Raw genomic sequence first — 20,705 nt, 5'->3', positions numbered from 1 at the left:
GGTACTTGAATTATTTCCTTAGGAAATGTAAAGATTCCATAAATTCCTCCTTTACTTCTTCTATTCATGAGATTATCCCTGGTATTTCTATACAGTAATTTGGAATCTACTGAAATAAATTATAGCAGGACCCCATTCTTCATAGCTCATTATCACCAAGAATGCACTACATCATGAATTAAATCAAGCTTTCCCAAAAAATAACCACAACTAAAAAAAGATGGATGCTGGGTCATTAGAGTATAATAGGAGAGAGTCGGTAATGTGTGCAAAGTAACACATCATGTCTTCACTCCCTCACAGGCATAAGAGGGATAATGAGCATGCAGGTGATGGGAAGTGGACACGAGGAAGGGGGAGGAGAGTGTTCCACATTGTGAGCCACAGGGGTTTGCCTACACATCCTGGTGAAGTCTCTTAACTTCTTTCTAGCCACCTAACCCCTTGAAGGCTCCCCATTCTACACTTTGCTCATTGTGAAGACCACACGGGAGGAGGGAAAAAGAGTTTACATAGACTTGCATATCTTAATTCTCCCCCTTCATTCACTCAAAAAATATTCTGGAGCACCTACCATAGCGCTGTGCCCAAGTGGTCCTTTATCAGGCACCGAGCATGTCGGGAAAACCACTCATGTTCCCTCCACCCCACCCCAACTGCCACCACCAGTCATAAATTACACTATGCCTCTTAGTCCTGAATCCCAAAACAGTATAATAATAAAAATAGCCCACTGGTTTTTTTTTTCCTTTTAGTAAGTTTCCTTTCATTAAAATTCAAAACTTCTATTTCAGATTATCTGCCATAAGCACACCTTCTACTGTGCAAATCTTTAATCCTTCAATTAAAGTTTCCAGCTGTAGAAAGATTAGGTCAAAAAGTATCTTCTTTAGTTGACCCAGAACCAAATTGTTCTTAATAATTTTCAATCACTTGCTTACTCTTTTATTTCTAAAACATTGGTTAAATTATATACTTATCACCTCCAGCTTATGTTTTGGTAGAAGGTATGTAGGAACCAGTTAGAACTTCAGCTCTGTAATTTATGAGCTGTTGAATCAGCTTCCTTATGTAGTCTGTCAAAGCCTCATTTTCTTCATCTGTCAAATGGAAAGAACAGATAACTTAAAGGATTTCATGAGTATCAAAATGAACCCTGGCAGTAAAGGCTTGAACCATGCTTGACACATGGTACACATTCTAACCGTAGGTTCCATTCCCCTTTTGCACGCAGAATCTCTATTCTTTCATTTGACAAATTTGCAGTGATGCTTAAATTGTGCATGACACTGCTTCAGGCCCTAAGAATATAAAATAGGTAAGTAGGACAATGTACCTAGTGTTATACAGCTTCTATTCTAATGGGAGGAGACAGGCAGTGAATGAATAAAAAGATGGCAGGCAGTGATAAATTCTAGGATTAAAATTAATCAGGAAATAAATGGTGAGGGGGGTGGTGTCTGCTTTATTTTGAGTGGTCAGAGAGGGCCTCTCTGGGAGATAAAGTTTGAGCTGAGACATAAATGACTTGTAAAGGAGTAAAGTCAACTGAACATCTGAAAGAAGAGCTCTCTAGAAAGAGGGCAGAGCTAGTGAGAACCCTCAGGAAGGAATGGCCTTGGAGGACTTTATGCAGGGATTAGGGGAGTGATAGACAAAGACCCCACCATTGTGGGATACTATGTCAAAGTAAAGAGCTTGTATTTTCTTCTCCATTCAATGTGGAACCAGTGGAGAATTTAAAGCAAAGAAGGAAGAGGATATGACCTCCATGAGTCTGAACCATCTGGAACGGTATTCTAACAGGAACACAGGAACGGACATCATTTTGGAGGCTATTGTAGTCATGCAGGTGAGAGATGGGGAGTCCTGGAGCACCATGGGAGCCACAGGGACTGTGAGAGGTAAACAGGTGCTACAGAGATCCCAAGGAAACAATCCACAGATTTGCACTGGATTGAATAAAGGGAGGAAAGCAAAGAAATCCAAGAAGGATTTTTAGGACTTGACTAGCCACAGGGATGCCATTTACCAAGACAGAGAATGCAAGGGAAAGAGCATATTTATGGAAGAATATCAAGATTTCAGTGCTGGACATTAGAAGTTTGAGATGCCTCTTAAACATCTAAAGGAATATGAGTACAAGACAATATATATGTAAATATTTGAGTGTGGATTTCAGAAGATGGAACAGGACTTAAGAAATAAAGGTATGAATTTAAGAGACATTAAACTAATGATGATATTTAAAGCCACAGCGCTGACAAAGATGTAAATGGAAAAGAAGAGTCAAAGTGCATGACCTGGGTCCAACCAACACTTAGGGGTCCAACTGAAGATTCTAAGAAAAGACAGTATAGAGAAACCAAGCGAGTATGAAATTAAAAAGCCAAGAAAGTATTAAGCAATGAGGGTATAATTTACAATTGCTATAGTCACTGGGCTTGCTTCCCAAGTACCCCACTACCAGCAAACCAGCAATATGCCCTAACACCAACCTGTCAACCCCAAGAGCCAGATCAGTCCACACTCATCAGACCTATCAGTGTTATGAGTTGTAGTGTGCCAACAAATGAGTTATGTTGGAGTCCTAACCCCAGAACCTGAGGATGCAATCTAATTTAGAGATAGAGTCTTTATAGAGGTAATGGGGTTAAATGAGGCCATCAAAGTGGGTCCTAACTCAATATGACTGGTGACTTAGAAAAAGAGGGCACAGAGACACACACACCCAGGGAGACCACCATGTGGAAATGAAGACAGAGATCAGGGTGATGGAGCAGAAACCAAGGAACACGGAAGGTGGTTGACAAACCACAGGAAGCTGGGAGCCAGGTAAACACAAACTCTCCCTCACAGCCTCCATGGCCCAAGGAAGCGACATCTCGATTTTAGACTTCTACTCAGAATTCTGAGACAATAAATTTCAGATAGATCACCAAGTCTGCACTACTTTGGACAGGCAGCTTTAGTTAGCAAGCTGGTCCCGCCAGCATGCCAAAAAGGGAGTAGAAAGCACAGGCTTTCAGGACTCCCTTAGAGAGAGGGTCTCTCTCCCTGTGCAAAAAGCACAGACTAGATTTCTAGGACAGTGTGAACCACCATGCAAAACCTCCATGGGCTTCGCTCTCTGTGTTTGAAAACAGAACTTTGTGGCCAGCACCTGTAAAAACACTTGGAACAATACAACACCAGGTGAGTAGTGTGAAGGCTATAAGCTTCCAGGTGAAAATGAGACTGTATGATGGAGGGAAGCAAAAAGAGAGCATGTTTATTCAAACAGAAGTAGTGGGGAAAGCCTGCCATCACAGAAAATATTGCCATGTGGGGGTGGGCCCCAAGAAGTAACTGTACAGGAAGGAAAGGGGCAACTCCCTCCACTCTGTCGGCCCAAATTAGAGAGGACTCGTTTGGGCAACGGACACACTTTGACAGCCTCCTCTTCCACTCTGCCTATTTCTGTTCCCACGAGGCACACCATTTCTCCTTTTATCCTGAATTTATAAAATTTGAAAGAAAATAGGACTATTTTGAATATTCAACATTTGGAAAGTCCCCTAGAGGTACTACAGCTAAGCTGCTTTTGGTTATGAGGGGCAGACATTCCGCAAATGTGTTCAACTCAGATTGGGGACAAGGGGTGACTGATGGCAGGAGCCACCTGAGCTGGTAAGAGAAGCACTCAGTTGAAACCGAGAGCTTTCTCACTAAATCCGTCACACTTACGTAGTGTGCCAGGCACCCTGATAAGTGCTTTACACGTTCTTATTTCTTTCTCACAATATCCCTTTGATGTGAATACCATGCTTGCACCCACTGCACAGATGAGGAGACCAAAGTAAAAAAAGAAAAAAAAAGATTCCATGCCTTGCCCAAGGTAACAAAGCTAGCAAGGAGCCAGGATTTGAACCAAAATGGGCAAACTCCAAGGAATGTTCCTTTACGTACTGGTCTATCCTATTCCATGGGAAACCAAATGGAATGGAAACAGACCAAGGCTCTCTTCATCCCTCCTTCCTCTACCCTTCTCCCCACCTCCTTCTCTGCTCCCTCCACATTTCTCTTTCTACTTTTTTCTCTCCAACTCTCTCTGACCCTCTTAGTATTTCTCTTCCCCTTCTTTCATGTGTCTACTCTTCTCTTTTGGCCACGGGCCAGTTTATTCTTTCTGTATGCTCAGTGTTGTCCGTTTGGGCCCAATAGCTTCTACTTACTCCTAGTTCCAATTCCCTTACGCCTTTAGCATAGACCTCCCATTGGCTACTGAAACCTCACATTGGTCACTACTTCAGGGAGTCTTAAGAAAATCCAACTGGATCTATCCCTTACGTGCCCCCCCAACCCACCAATCCAATTGGCTGCGGCTACCTCTGGAGTCGTGAGGAACTAAATATGGCGGCCCACTCAGGGCAGCCACTGAGAATGATGCCTAGCGGGCGAAGTATCACCTTTGTTTTTGACAGGAAAACTGTCTAGTGATCACTTCTGTCACAGATCAGCCTGCCAGCCAAGTCCCCACCCCTCCTGGGCCCACGCCTGAACATACGATGCCCCTGGTGTAATAATGCTCACGCGCTCTGTGTGACTCTTTGCGATGGCAGTAGCTGATTACAAGTGAATAAACGAGAATCTTGTCTGGCTCCTCCAAGGGGAAACAAATGGGCTGAAGTCGCAGGGCATATCTGATCAAAATGGAACCCAAGCATCCAGGCAACGGGAGGAGGCAAGAGACGGAGAACCATGTCTTTCCATGAAACTCAGCAGAGACCTGCCTCTTCAGTAAACCAGAGGTCTCCATCTGTGTTGGGAGTAAAAGCTGGAAACCACAAAAGAGAAGACGCCTCAGTAAAACGTGAAAAGGAACTCAGCGTAGGCCAGGGGTAAGCTCGTAGTTGAACGAGAAAGAGAATCTCAATTCTCCTGGGAGGAAAGGGAAGAGAGGCTGAGCTACAGTGAGCCTGGACTCACAGAGCCAGACTGAGATATCTTGCTCAGCGCAAAGGGAGTCTCTGTGTGGGACTTCTGTAGTCACCAAACAGTGAGCAGGGCTCTGCAATGCATACCTGCGTTTGCAGGCCGGAATACATCAAGGTGTTTAGAAAGAAAGTCGCTTGCAATTTTTTTTTCAAAGGTGACTCTATTCCAAATAAAGTATTTAAATGATACATTACTATGTTTCCACGTAATCCCTTAACAGATTAGAACAGACGTCCTATGACAGTGCTGGGCAGGTGTTAGTATCTTGCTTTATCCCATCATTCCACACCCTGCAAAAGCACTCTGCTTTTCTTCTAGAAATTTTGCTCTCTTCTTTAATTACTGAATTACTGAAAACAGATTTTTCATATACTTAGAGAGCAAAAATACTTTGCATGTTAAAAATAGAATCACAACAGGCACATAGATATCTAAACAAAGCCCCCCCCCCCCATATCTGGATAGCTAATCTATTTTCCAGTACTGCCACAAACACCTACAAGTATCCTACCACTAAATCAGGATTTATGGCACTCATAGAATGTGGTAGTGATGAACCTTGTCAACTTATTTCTCAAATAACCCCTCCTCGTTTACGCCATGGTAGTAAAAGGTTCCCCTCTCCCATGAAGGAAGTCCAGAATGAAAGTGGGTTGTTACCATGGCAACGGAATACAAGGCAGAGAACTCCAGAGAAGGGGGAGGTCTCTATACCCAAGGCCACAGCCACAAGAAAGCCCCAGGCCCCAGAGTGGTGGCAGCAAAGAGAAGCAACCTGCTATGACTTCACACTGCCAGATGGCCCGCTGTTGACACAGGGTTCCCCCCAACTGCTAATTATTTGCATAACTCCGGATCATTCATTCAAAGGAAAATGAAGAATTCACTAAAATATGCACTGATATACTTATCAGTTTTTCTCTTTGAACAGCGTAGCATTGGAAACTTTCTCCAAACGCTTAACCCAGAGCCTTACACATAGAAGCCGCTTCAGAAGGGTGTATTTAGCTATTTACTGGATCCCCTCTTGAACCAGGTACTGCTCAAGATACAGAGAAGGAAAAGACAAGTGCCCCCTCCTCAGAGAGCTCCCTGTTCAGTGGGCAGACATGCGTACATAATCAAGACCCATGCAACCTTACGTGCCAGCTTGATGCTGCCGCCTTGCCCGGGGCCGGGGGTGGAGGGATTCAGAAGACAGGCATCCCCCAGAGGAGAACACAAGACCAGGGAGGAAGGCGGACACGGGATGCACCACGGGATCTGGGCCCTGAAGGATGAAGAAGGAGCTAAGCGTGCTCCTTGTTTGTTTGTTGTTTGTTTTTGTCTGCTTGCTCTGAGATATGCCTAGCGGCAGGGCAGCGAGAGCAAAGCCCAAAGGTAAACAGTAGCAGCATCCTTGTCGGGAAAGCATGTGCAGTTTGCTATTTGGAACAGGAATGTGCAAGGCAGGGAGTGGCGGGAGCTGAAGCTGGAGGCACAGGTAACCCAAGTGTGAAAGCCCCTTCCCTGGGGAGGGCTGGACTGTGGTTTCTGGACAATGGAGGCACCAACATGGCAAAGCCTGCTTTCTGCAAGGACCCTTCGCAACAGTGCGGAGAATTGCTTAGCAGGTGACTCTGTAATCAAGGAGGCCAGTTCCGAGGTCGCTTCAGACATCAAGGCAAGAGACAATAAGAGCCTGACTCAGAGTAGGGTCTTGGGGATGGGAAGGGTGAGGATAGATTCTAGAAACACTGAGTAAGTAAAATCATGTAGCTCCTCAGGATGACTCACCTCCCCAAATCCCAAAGATACAAATCTCCATCCTCCTCTCCACACTAGTTTTAACACTTAAAAAACCTGGGCAAAAAAAGGACAAGAATGGCAGCCCCTGACGTGCCTTTGATAGTACATAGCTTATATGTTCATTGAACCGCTTAAAATGATCGTAGTCCCTTTAAACTCTATTGGCTGAGTTGACGGACAGGCAAAAATATTTCTTTCTTGGATTTATTCCAGTACTCTGTTTCCCATCATTATTGGTCATGGGGGTCAGGAAAAGAAAGGAGATTTTTAGATAGATTCTGAACAATGTATCAATGCCAACTCAGAGTGACAGGCAAAACAAAACAGATAATGTTTCGTGTTGAGATAGGATCATTCCTTTGAGGCTCTCCTGGTTTCACAGTGAATATTAATTTTTAGAGCATTCCTATAAAGTAGACAAGTGGCAAAGGGGGTTGGCTCCATTTCAGTGGGGGAAAAAAGAAAAGATATTAGTGCCTGGAGAGATGAACTGATTTATCAGAGGCAAGGCTAGCTGGAGGCAAGCCTGAGGACAGAGTTTGAGCTTCTTGGTTTCCTCTCCCAGTTTTATCATCTAAAACCTGTCCTAATGGAGGTTATTGTATTTAACACAGCCTGTCCAGATACCATCTGAAAAGAGGAAGCAAAGACCTGAGTAATTTTCTACATAATTTCTTTAAAAGAGAAAAAGCAACCTATCTTTTCCTCCAAATTGTTTATAATTGGTGCAATACAGGAAGTCTCACTGCTTTTTAATGAGTTCCCAAACTCAAATTCTGCCATTTAAATTCTTTTTTGAAATCTGCATTTGCCTGAAATATCTCAGTAATTTGAGTGAAAGGGAGGTTTTGCCTAAATTATGAAAATGACCTCAATTTGCTTCTTGGTGTAGCTAAGGGACCAGTGGGCATTGGAGCGTGAGACCTGGGCTGCAGGAACCGAGCCCTTTCCCCGTGGTGGCCTGAGGTACGTGAACCCCTTTTGGTGCTGGGATGGGGGCAGAGGGGAAACCCCATGCTGGAGTTTGACACTATGATCTCTTCTGTTCTCCATTAGAAATATGTAGATCATTTCTCATGTACCAGGACTGCAACAGACACCTCATGCTTTGTTTCACTTTTACACAGGTAGAAATGTAAGACTTATACTGGCGACTGGAAGAAATAACTCAGTTCTTACTAGAAGGTCAGCCTTGGACTCAGTATACACACACACACACACACACACACACACACACATATACACATTATATATATATAATGTGTGTATGTGTATATGTATATATATTTTTTGATGGACAAACTGAGCTAGGAATGATAAGGCAAGGAAAGGATGATGTTTGCTTTTTTGCCAAAGCACATGTCTCCACTCTTTGTCTGACTTTAGTCCCGTCTCTGCACCTGCTGTTGTCCTGCCTCACTCAGCCACTCTCTCCTCACTCCTTTCTTCTTGTGCTTCCTGAGACAGAGTCACACGCCTCTGGGTGAAAAGCTTAGATTACAGTGTGGTCCACAGGCAACCGTGGAGGCGAAGAGAAGGAGCCTTATCCTGAAGCAGCTTTGGAGGCAGATGATGAGTCTAAAAGGACCTCAGGAGTTTGCTTTCTTACTGGGGCTCACAGACAAAGCTTCCAATCTTGGCTATGAGCAGAGGCAGCTCCTCCGGGAGGGCGCGCAGGCTATCCTGCTGCTCCTGGCCGTCAGAAGAGCCAAGAACAAAAGACGCTCTCCAGGCCACCCTGACTCCCAGCCACCAGAGTGTCCCGGTGTCTTACACACGCTGCTTCCCCCCCCTGCAGCCCCCACACCTTGCCGGGTGCTGGAGTTCGCGCTCCTCTGCAGCACACATCTCCCTAAGGAGGGCCCCTTTCTGAGATGGAATCACTTCATTTTTACACCCTAAACAATTACACATGATTTCCCAAAATGTGAAAGCCGTGAGCAGACTCTATCCAAATAATGGGCTGTAAGGGGGACAGAACGGGAGGGAGGCGGGAGCCGCAGGGGCGAGGGGGAAGGAAAGCAGAGGCTCCGGAGTCTTTGTCTGCCTCCCATCTGGCCGGGAGCCAGAGGCGAATCGAAGAGACCTATCCTTTGTCCACCGATCTGACAGTCATCTCGTGTTCCCACTCGGCAGAATCAAAGTGGAATGCATTCACACATTCATGTCCATTGCTCGAAAGGTGACTGAGGAATCTGAAGCTTCCTGTGCCTAGCGGAGGCAGGATTTCCGCGCAGCATTGCTGTTTTCAAGGTCACAATAAAATGGAGAGATCTGCTTGCTCCGCTGGAGTCTGTCATTGTTAGCACTCTCCTCCTCCTCCTCCTCCAAGGAGACCAAAAGCATGTGCTCTGTGGCTTTAAGGGAAGAGAGAATCCTTCCCAGGCTCTCTCTATCAAGTCTGGTTAGGTTTTAGCATGTAAAGTTCCAGGCCATAAATAATTCAAAAGGCATGAAGAAGATTTTCTTCATTCTCCATCTAACCCTGCACACAACAGCCCCCCCGCCCCACCTCCCCTTTCTGGCTTATAACAAATGCTAATTTAATCAACTGGCAGTAAATTGCACTGGTTGCTGACTCATGCCAGACACAGCCCCTGTGGACTTGACAGAGCTTCGCCATCCCATTTGGAAATGAACAATGAAGAAGTGCAGTTCCGAGCTATCCACCTTTCTCCTTTTGTCCTCCTCTGTCTCCTCCTTCTCCTCACCCCTCCCCCAAAAAGGATCCTTCACAAATGGATCCCTGATGTACACGCAGGCAATTCACTTTGCAGCCACGCCGCCGGCAAGGATCTGTGCTCCGCGCTAAGTCCTGCGGCCTCTCAGCCGCCCTTGATGGCGGGGAGTCCCCAGTGCTCCTGAAGGATGCTGGCTAGATAAAACCTGAGCTGCAGCGGGAGGGAGGCAGGGGACCAGGAAGAAGGGTGGGAAGCAGAGTGAGGTCGAAAGCCCTTGTTATCCGAGCTCTGAAAGCATGTGTGTCAGGAAGGCTCTTGGAAACCCCATAGATAGTGCTGGGCCGGATGCTGAAGGACCAGATGGAGAACAGGCCCTTTGCAACTCACCAAGCCCCTGGAGTGAGGGTCCTAGACTCCTGGGGACAGCTGGAAGTGGAAGAGAAGGGGCAGGAATTTTCTTAGAGACATGACAAGAGGAGCAGGTGGAGGGGTGGGGACAGAGAAGATGGGACAGGAAGAAATGTCCCCAAAAGGAAGTGACCAAGAGAAAACAAAATATCTATGGGAAGCTTAGAGTCTATTTCCTTTTCCTTTTGCTCTTTTATTTTAGCTATAAATATTTATCTTATAAAGAAGCATTCTCCATCCCCACCCCAGAGGGATTCCTTGAAAGCTCTCCCCATGGAGATCATCCAAATATTTGCAGAGCACTAACGTATAGGAAGGAAATGGAAGGCTGTTTACCCTCTTGTCTTCAAATGGCCACAAAGCACTTAGAGCGTTCCAAGCCCCATCATGCCCATTATTTTGTTTGCTTTCTCCTTCTGACCACCTCCTGAAGTACACAGCAGGTAGCATTTGCCCCTTCCACAGACAGGCTGGGCTTCATGCACAGGCACAGATAACACTGTCTCCACCCGACCCTCTCTCTGCGACTCTGCACACAGTAGGTCTAACTGCTTTGACATTAGGCCCATTTTTTATTAAGCAAATGGAATAACAGTGAAGCATCAGAACTTCCAGAAGGGACTCACTCATCTGGTCACCATAGTCTACCCACGGCACTGACTATTCACACCGTTCTTTGGTCTGCAATCATCAGAGTTGGTTTTATGCTTAATTGTAGCCCTCTCCCTCAACTGGATCATAAACTCCTCCTGTGAGGGGTTTCTGTGTCCCCCATGAGGCTAAATAGGGGAGCTTACACAGAACAAATGGAAATTTCCTGGCTGGCTGTAAGCACACCTTGAGTCCTTTCAAGTGACAATACTTGTCACTGCCACATTAATTTTCAAATCACCCCGCTGAGGTAGACTTCGTCTGTGATCATTCCTTCAGGATGGCAGCCCTGGCTCCGATCCTTTGGTTCTTTCGTAGGTGTGTACGCATATGCGTGCACACAGACACACGTGTCTTCGACCAACCACATTGTTGCTTGCCTCCCTTCGAGAGTTTTTTCTAAAAAAGCTCCCTGCTGACTAACAAGATCTGCCTAATGGCCAAGCACTTCTGCCTTAGACCTAGGAGAAGGTACCATCAACTTCCTGCAGGAAGCCCAGAAAGGGGAACAAAGAGAAGTCCTCCCGTCCTCTCGCACCCTAGTCCCTGTGCAATATTCTCTACTCCCTTTCATCTAGTTCTCAGCTCCACAACTTTGGGGTTACTGGGGAGCCAAGAAAGAATGGCCTAGCATACTGGAGGCTTCTGCGTCCAGCACACGGCACTCTAACGGACGTGCTTCTCTGCCAAGAGTGGAAGGCGTGGCTCACTTTGTCCTTATTTGACCAGAAGGCTCCGCATGGAAGGTTGCCTCAGTGCCTCAGCTGTAAACTCCTGGGACGCTCATAAATAAACACGGGGCCTGGTATGGCTTCTTGGCTAAATGTTTGTACAGTAACTCAAATGAGGCAGCAGACATGAGTCAGGAGGGAGAAATAAGCTGAAGAAAGGCTCCTCAAGCCTGCGAGATGGTACTTTACCCGGAGACACTCGATGATCTCGGGGGAAAGACAGCAGGCCCTCCCCTCCACGGCCCCACCTGCCAGAGCCATTTGCAAACAGCCTTTAAAAGCTGCTCGGTGAGTGAGTGGCCTATCCGTACTCCATGCATGAGGCTGGCCAGGACCTTGCACGTTGCTGAGAGGAGCAATAAAGAGACACTCAATATTTTATCTATTTGGAACAGTCACAATTTGAATGAGGGCTCTGTACCAGCTGAGAACTTGAAGCTCAGGGATGCCATTGGATCTGCAAGGTTAGGACCATTGGAAAAATGAAAAGACAATAGTTACTTCATTTTGGTGATCGCTGTTACATGTTGAGTAATCAGTGGATCACCAGATTTGTCCTTGCCTCCCGGAGTCAGGGCACCAGCAGCTGGTGGCCAGAAGGTAGTAAGCCTCCATGGTATGCTTTGTTTTCTCCACTGGAAACAGTGAAAGGAAGGGTTTCTTCCAGCTGTGATGTGCACCATCCCAGCGTCTAAAGTAAAAGTATGTGCTGGATGAATGAATGCATTCCTTCCTTCATTCATCCGTAATAAAGCTCAGGGCTGCCCAGGACTTGGGCTTCTCCATTTTAAATCTGTCTCTCTCCACTCCTTCAACCAGTATGTTAACCTGCTCAGGCTATCACAACACACACCCTGTGTCCTAAACAGCAGAAATGTTTTTTCTCACAGTTCTGGAGGCTGGAAGTCTAAGACCAAGGTGTTGCTTTCTCCCGAGGCTTCTTTCTGTTGCCTTGATGGCCGTCTTCTCCTGTCTTCACATGGTCTTCCCTCTGTGCGTGTCAGTCTGTGTCCTCATCTCCTCTTCTTATACAGAGACAAGGCCAAGTGATTAGGGCCCACCCAGATGACCTCATCTTACCTTAATTACCCTTTGAAAGGCCCTCTTCCCAAATATAGTAACATTTTGAGGTCCTAGGGGTTATGACTACAACATGTGATTTTGGGGAGCACACAATTCAACCCAGAATGACAATTACGAGTTATGTGTCTCAGGACCAAGTACGTTAGTCTCTATCTGTGTAAACCCTTTGGTAAGCATAGAAAGACCCTGGTCACAGAAAGACCCAGAATCTGCCCCTGCTGTCTACTTATCCCCCCGCACCACCCCTTCACCCACCCACCAGAGTAAGACCAAATAATTCCACAGCGATTCAGGCAGTAGTAACGGGAAAGAAGGTATTTTTAAGTACTAAATTTTCAGCCAGTTGCTTTGCTGGAGAAGGAAGGAGGCGAGCAGGAATGAGCATTCTGGGGAGCTGTCAACCCCTTGCCCTTTATTTCTCGGTTCCTGCCAACAGACTCCCTCACACTGGTGGCCTGTCCCTTGGCATGAAGGCAGCTTCTGTCTGGTTCTCTGTGACACCACATCTGATCAGTCTCTTTTGGTCACAGGATGAGGTTCCATTTGTTTTGAACAAAGATGGGGATTCAGCACTTGACCAGCACAACATGCAGGAAAACTCCATGTGTCGGGTTTATACCTGACTCCATTGGGCCTTGTTCCTCCTCCGGGTCCTCCTAGATCCTAACAGCAGCCTTTTCACCATTGCCCCATCCAAAAGTCACTTTAATGAGGCTCTTTTCCTACTTCCTGAAGCATACACTTGCACCATTTAAAACTTAGCCCTGCGGGACGCCTGGGTGGCTCAGTTGGTTGGACGACTGCCTTCGGCTCAGGTCATGATCCTGGAGTCCCGGGATCGAGTCCCGCATCGGGCTCCCAGCTCCATGGGGAGTCTGCTTCTCTCTCTGACCTTCTCCTCGTTCATGCTCTCTCTCACTGTCTCTCTCTCAAGTAAATAAATAAAATCTTAAAAAAAAAACAAAAACTTAGCCCTGCTAGAGAAGTCAACATCCACCCATTTCCAGGACACGGATGCTGAGACCTCCCTCAGGCAGTGACTTTTGGCCACATCCCTACAGAAGTGTGAAATGGGTAAGAGTCAACAAAGACCATTCCTATGTCATTTTTTAATGCTTCAAAATCTCCCATTTAAAGTTGTTCTGGTCCTTAATGCATGCTAGGTATGTGTGTGCGCATATGTGTGTGTGTGTGTGTATGCATGTGTGTGCGTGTGCGTGGGCATGTGTGTTCCTGTTGTTGTGTTGTTTGACTTCTTCCTCTGAGCCTGCCTGCTGGAGGTGTGGCAAATTTGGTCTTGCAATTCATATGCCCATTTGAATTCTAGAAATGCATACTGCTAGTTTTTAAGAGTATCTCCTGGTAAGTTAAGTCAGAGGCAGTTACTGATGCTGATATATACTCAAGCAGACAAGGAAAAGTAATTCTAAGAAAGGAATGGGAAAATATCTCCCACTTATCCTCTTCTTAGCTCATAATTCAGACCTATATTTCTAGAGATTTTAAAATATTACCCTAAGAAAGTCTTAATTGACCAAAATTCCAAGTCAAAGAGTCTAGCCAAAATGAACTAATACTATTTGTTTCTCCACTGTGCCCAGGGCACAGAGCCATACGCTACTCAAGAGTTGGACATGCTCATCCCTGTCCTCTGGGATCGTGGAATCAGAGTAAGGAAACAGACACATAAACCATAATTAATGACAGGAAGCAGGAAAAGCCGATTGGTTCCAACTAAGTGGGACAGACTCTCGGTGCTATGGGGTTTGGGAGGTGGGAATGATGGCCACAGTGCAAGTGTTGCAGAGGAGGTGCTGTGTGAACCAGATGAGGGGCTTAAATCTGGTCCTAAAAGCAGCAGGGCTCACTGAAGACTCTCAGGCAGGAGGATATTATAATGAAACTCGTATCAGAGGTGAATGCCAGCCCAAGATGTGCTGGACGGGAGAGAGGCCAGGCTGAGAGACCGGCTTGCAGACTCTGGCAGTGGCCCAGGCACTCACCTGAGCTCAGGGCTGGCGGTGGTGAGAAGAAGGAGAGAGAGATGCTCAGGCACCACAAAGAAAGAACATGCACATGACATTGACTCTTCCTGACTGTCCAGGGTCCAGGGTCCTGAGCATGGGCCAGCTCTTGCAGGAAGACAGCTGTCCAGAGGGATGGTCTAGTCCTGACTGGGCAGTTTTCTCATCTCCCCACCTTCTCCATAGCCTAGAAACAGCAGAATCACCTGCACGCCAGCCTCCCCAGTGAGAGTCCCAGGTCAAACCCAAAAAGGCAGCCCTGCCCTCTCTGAACAGACAGGAAGAATGTTCAGGGCGCAGGGATTAATTACGTATGGGCAGTTTGCAAACAGAAGTACCAGAGCTCCCTCTTGGCCTTTGTAATCCCTTCAGCTTCAACCCCCAAATCAGACCTCCACCCTGATTTTACTGAAATAGACATAGTCTGGCTGTGACCTTGGATCGCTCACACTTCAGATCGCATACCTCTGTCCCCCGTTGGATTTTCCGTGATTATGATGGGGCCTGCTAAGCAGGCAGAGTCTTCTCTGCCTCCTCCAACAGCCCTTATTTCTCTCTGAATCTCGCATATGGTCCCGGGGCTCACGTGGTCTAGGTTAAGCTCATAAGGGCATGGCACCTGCCTGGCCTTGCTGACCTATGTCAGCTCCCAGTTCAAATGTCCCCTGAAGCCAGACACCTCTAAACTTTTCATTTATATGAAATAACTCTCCCTTATTGTCTGACTTCTATATTTTGTTCCTTGAACTTCAAAAGCCCCTGGTACAGGCTCTCCATGTTATTGTGTCATTGTGGAAAGGGCTCTGGGAAGGAAGGGAGAGCATTGTCCCTCAAGGTCCCACTGTCACATGAACTGGCCGAGTGACCTTTGCCAATGCTCTTTGTCTCTCTGGGTTTCAGTTTGTTCAGTGGTGACGGGTCTACTGATCCTTCGAGCTCTGGCGACCTGACCCCACAGGCCCCACTGTGTTGCTGAAGCCTTAGCAAACCTGAGCATTCCCTTCCTGTTCTGCCTTTCCAGACAGTCACGCAGCCACCTCCCTGCGACGCCCACTGGGACCCAGGAACACTGGGTGGCCTGCCCCTCTCTCCAGGGGGTGATGAATCCAACGTGGTCCCAGGGTTTTGAACACATGTAGACGTGAATGGACAGTAGCATGAACAGAAATGGAGAGTTCATGTTTTCTTTCTTTCTCGGTGAGGGCAGGGAGATGCCAGGCAGAAGGAGGGGGGCACGGGGTGGGGGTCGAAAGCAAAGTCACCCACAGGCATACAGAACAGGGGTGAGGGGAGACAGCCAGAAAGGAGTATTTGATTCTCTGTTGAAGATTCCACACTAGAGCTGAGGCTCCCAAACTTGAATATAACAATGGCCAGATGAGTCTGAAGTGAGCACAGATTAATGAAGGGCCTGAGATGGAAAGAGAGACCCTTCCTACCTGAGATATTCTGATGGAACTCGTGACAGGCAGGCAAGAGCTGAAACCAGGGAAGAGGGGTGAGAACGAAGAGAAAAGTCGGAAGGACTTAAGCCTGACAGACACCATGTTTTATGAGGAAAAGATCAATAGAGGTCAAGGAGGAAACAGAGAAGAGAAGTAATTTCTTGAGTAGCTGCTCCAGGCCTGGCTCTTCCTATATATGAATACGTGGGAAACTGAGAGTAAGGAAGCCAAGGAGGAAAACACAGTCCAGGACAGGTGTCTCTGGCTTCTGTAATGGAGCAACAAGGACCACGCAGGTCGGCCGTGCCCAGATCATGATGCACCCCAAGAATGATGGGTCCTGGTCTTCGGCATTAGAGATGGTGGCAGCTGGTCTGGAAACCCTGCACGGTACCCCTCACCTCAATTCAGACTCACTCTGACAAGGCCCTCCTCAAGCTTGCTCCTTCAGAAAACATGCTTGGCTTCCCTGCCTTGGGGCCTTTTCTGAAGCTGTGGGAGCTTCACACAGGGAAAACCCCACCGAACGGTGGGCTTACTGCTCCCTTCCCCAGCCCTTAACTACCAAGAGCCAATGGGGCGATGCCCAGCCCCCTTCTGCATACCCGCAACAGACAAGACACCTCGGTGATGCCCCCAGGCGTTGGCTCTTCCCTCTTCCCTGCCTCGGTATCCCCACTTCTCACTCCTGTGTCCTAGGATCGGATCCCAAATTACTATGTACACTCAGTCCTTGGCTGAGAACCCAGACCAAGACAGAGGGAAGTTAGCCTCGTGGTGGCAGCATCTGGCAGAAGCATGAGTGCCCGTTTCCTTTAAAGCCCCAGAATGTTAAATACACAGAACAGATTTCTGCTCCTCTGGGGAATGACCCGGAATGAAAGCTGAGCTGTGTCCCGTGAGGTAGGCAGAGACGCTACTTTGGATACAGTCCACGGGCCCTGGATCATCAATCCCCTCTTGAGAGAGTGGCCAGGCAGTGCTAGTTCTCAGGACTGCTCTTGGAAAACACAAACAGGCGTGAGCCCCACTGGCGTCAGGGTAGAGTGGCACCTTCCCCCTTGGACGGTTACCTCCCACGGTCTGGGGGCCACAGCCCAGAAGCTGAAGCAGGATCAGGCCCAAGAATGTGTTTGTTTCAGTTTGACTCATCTCCACAGTGCTTTAAGAACCAAGGCCACTTGGCAAATGTGAGGTTTAATGGCAGTAGGAGTTCAGCACTACGTTTATACTAGGTCTGTCTATCCTTTATGCTGCAGGCTGGCCTCAAGGCATTCGAACCTACAACCCCAACTTTAGCATACTGGAGAGAAAGGACTTTGTCTCCGTGCACCTGTGCCCTCATCCTGCAGCTGTGTCGTCTCTGCTGCCTCACTCCTAATTTCTCACCTCCACTCCCCCTTGGACTTCTCTGATGGTTTTGCTATTGATCACCTCCTTGGACCTCTAACAACCATCTATGCTTAATGCCATGTTGCTTCTAGCCTTGGGAGAAGGGTATTTTGGGGAAGGTGAGGCAGCGCTCTCCCATTTTCCACCCCTTGGACACTGACCTCTGGCATAATTTCCTGCCACATTAGGGCGGTACCAGGTCACGGACACTGTGGCAGCATTGGAAGGATCCCAGGGAAGTTTCAAAAGTCAGAAAAAGAAAATGAAACCCCAGGCTTAATGTCTCTATTCCCAAGTACACCAGCACTTGTGGAGTCTCTCCCTCCTGGTCTGTGACCCAACATGTTGCTGAGGCTTGAGACCCTCAGCACCACTCTGCACTGTCATTCCTCTCTCCTCCAGATTCCAGAGTTGGGTTGCCAACAAGATACCCTTCTCTTCCCTTTTAAAAACTGATCGCCGTCTTTTGGCATGGGACCTTCTTAGCCTGGGTTGTGGTTTTTGTTTTTTTAAAGTTTTTAATTTAAGGGGCACCTGGGTGGCTCATTTGGTTAAGCATCTGCCTTTGGCTCAGGTCATGATCTCAGGGTCCTGGGTTGGAGCCCTGTGTCAGACTCCCTGCACCTGCTTCTCCCTGTGCCTGCCACTCCCGCTGCTTGTGCTTGCTTTCTCTCTCTCTGACAAATAAATGAATAAAATCTTTTAAAAAATAAAAATAAAAGTGTCTTAATAAAGCAATTTTAAGCATAGGGAAGATAGTCAATGGTGATTGACAGTGTTGTGTGGTGACAGATGGGAACCACACTTGTGGCGAGCACAGCACAGCACAGAATTGTCAAATCACTATGTTGTACAACTGAAACTAATGTAACATTGTGTGTCAACTATACTTCAATTAGAAAAAAAAATTTTTTTTCAAATAAAGCAATTTTAACTCTTCAGGAAGCCAACATTCTCCTTTTAGAGACCAGGCCCTTGCCTTTACATAGCCACAGGATTAGCCAAAGATCTTTCTGAGAGAAAACAGAACAGAGTGGTATTATTTCAGCATTAATCAACACTCAGACTTCAGCCCTAACCGGAATTTGATGTATTGCCACCATTCCATAGCCCTCACAATAACAAACACATCTTTTACCATCTATAAAGGTTGTCAAGGCTTCGCATTAAAGGGAATAAAGTAAAGCGTATGGCCCAGCAAGAGCACTTGGCATTCCCCACCCAGTGTACATTCAAAGCTAGAGATTTGATAGCCACCTTCGAGGCAGGATGATCTGAAGGCCAGACATCTGCACACAGATTTCCCTTCCATTTCTACCTTTCATCTAGTGCAGCGCTTTTCAGATTTCAGTGTGGATAGAAATTTGAATACAGGGTCGTATGTTTTATGGGTGATACAAGGGCTTTCCAAGGCTACTACTGAGTTTATATCATGTTCACATTAACATGTTGATTACAGAATCTAAAAATATCACTCCCAAGATGGGACTCTCCCATTTGGAACACTTTCTTCAACGTGACTTTTGCCAACAGACTAGAATTTCTAAATGGCAGCAAGATTTTACATAATACTTTTTTCTTGGTCTCACTACCCCTGGAAAAAGAACTCAGCCCCTCGGGCCTGGAGTGCCATGTCTGACCCTCAAGTTACCACTTAGCAGCCTCTCTCTGGGGCAGTGGGAGGAGACAGAGGAGGAGTGGGGGCCTGGCTTTCTTACTAACCAGCCAGATGACCTGAGGCTACAAAACTCAGTATCATTCATTTCGTCTTGGCAGTTGAAAGCAGAGATCTCCCTGGGCCCATCATATGTGTCCTGAATTTCCCAGCTTTATTTTGAGCCCTATTTCATCTGTCGCTGCTTATACCTCTGCTCAGGTTCATGGTAAATGGTCTGTTTCTGTCAATGACTTTTTCATCTATGTCAGGGAAAGGCCCATTAGACAAATCCAATGGGACAAGTTCAGAGATTTTGTCAGTTCCCGTCACTTTCAGGTCTGCCTGTGCAGTGGAGCACAGACGCGAAACAGACTTGTCAAGATGGGCAGCTTCTTCTGGAAGAAGTTTATCTCAATGGAGAGAAGCACGTGATGGGTGAAAAACATCAGAATACGGGTGCTTCGTCCTGGGGAGCTGAGAGAGCTGTCTGGGAAGAAATTAAAGTAAGTCAGAGTCTCAATCCCCTGAGCCCAGGGAGACAACAGTCCGTACCCAAGACTATTTAGGGGTGCTTGGCAAGAGCCTAATATAAATGCGGAAGCAGTCATTTCTCATCCGTTACTTTCAACTTATCAGTAATCAATAATTTTTGAAAGGAGAAATGAAAGACAATATTTTGAGTCTTATTTCACTGAAAAAGCAGGAAAGAATACCCCATTTTCCCATTGGCAAATTAACTAAGGCCCCTCTACCACCTGCTCCCCTGGCTGCATATACTCAACCCCCCCACCCCCCTGCCCCGCTGTTCAGCTTTCCTGCAGTGAGGCAGAGTCCTGGGTGCAGGGGAAGACCAAATCCTACTGCCCACTGCCTTGTCACACACTCACTCCTCGCATCCTCCCCTGCCTTGCACATCATCACTTACTCAGGCCTCCCTTCAGCTTACAAACGTGCTGAAGCATTCCCCTTAAAAAAACCGAAAAGTCTCTGAACTCCAATTCCCCTTTTACTTGCTGCCCATTTTTCTGCTTGCTTTTTAGCAAAGTTCCTTTCTCCACTTCCTCCCTCTCCCATCTGTTGAACAACCCTCAGGGAATAAATAAGTTGTTATCAAGGTTACAATGATCTCCACATAACCAAATCCAATGCTCAGTTTCTTAATATTTTCCCTAGTTGGTTGTTGCATGTAAAATATTAATATAATATATTTCTTCTTGCTTAGGGGTTCATTATCTCCCCCACCCCACCGTGATATATGAGCCATTCTCATGGGAAAACAGCAAACTTGATCTCTTCACCGGGCCTCTCCGGCTTCTAGAACACTGTGCCTGGCACATTAGGTCCTCAGTAAAATGTTAAATGAATGCTTGAATAAACAAATCAATCAATTGATTAATTACCATTAAGGGTTACAACAGGAAGTGTAGCTGTGCTGGCACCTGTGTGTTAGGAAAGAGTAAGAATCTAAATTTCTTTAAGACAGAGCTGTTGTTTCTGTAGCCTGGTATTTGCAGTGGCCTGGGTCATGATGCTGTCCACTCTCAGGAATAGAGTGGCAGGCAAGAACAGGGGAGCTAATACTTTCGAGTGCCTACTACAGGGCAAGTACTGAACTAACCACTTTCACATACATTTCCTCACTCTTCACACCTTATAAGGTAGGTGTCACTATAATCTCCATTTTGCAGATGGAGAAACTGAGGCAAAAAGAGAGACTGGGGGCACCTGGTGCAGTTGGTTGGGCCTCCGACTCTTGGCTTTGGCTCAGGTCATGGTTTCGAAGTCATGAGATCAAGCCTTGTGCCAGGTTCTAATCTTGGCTCAGAGTCTGCTTAAAATTCTCTCCCTCTCCCGCTGCCCCTCCCCCC

The 20,705-nt window shown here is 46.8% G+C and overlaps 1 protein-coding gene and 1 long non-coding RNA gene across 3 annotated transcripts in view; both read right to left on the bottom strand.

The window, feature by feature from the left end:
• The window catches only part of PLEKHM3 (pleckstrin homology domain containing M3), a 1,279,556-nt gene that overhangs the window by 591,800 nt on the left and 667,051 nt on the right, over positions 1–20,705 (bottom strand). The window lies entirely within an intron of this gene.
• LOC309843598 lies at positions 950–5,606 on the bottom strand. 2 transcript variants are annotated; one of them, XR_014300241.1, is made up of 4 exons: positions 5,536–5,603; positions 5,064–5,137; positions 4,573–4,816; positions 950–1,100 (listed from the first exon to the last, which is right to left on the bottom strand). It is a non-coding gene; the product is annotated as an uncharacterized lncRNA (long non-coding RNA). The 2 variants fall into 2 exon arrangements; XR_014300240.1 differs by lacking the exon at positions 5,064–5,137 and having other exon boundaries at positions 5,536–5,606.

The sequence above is a fragment of the Mustela nivalis genome (assembly GCF_964662115.1).
Source record: "Mustela nivalis genome assembly, chromosome: 11".
NCBI lineage: Eukaryota > Metazoa > Chordata > Mammalia > Carnivora > Mustelidae > Mustela > Mustela nivalis.
The sequence above is the reverse complement of the archived record's forward strand: the minus strand, read 5'-3'. Positions and strand labels throughout refer to the sequence as shown.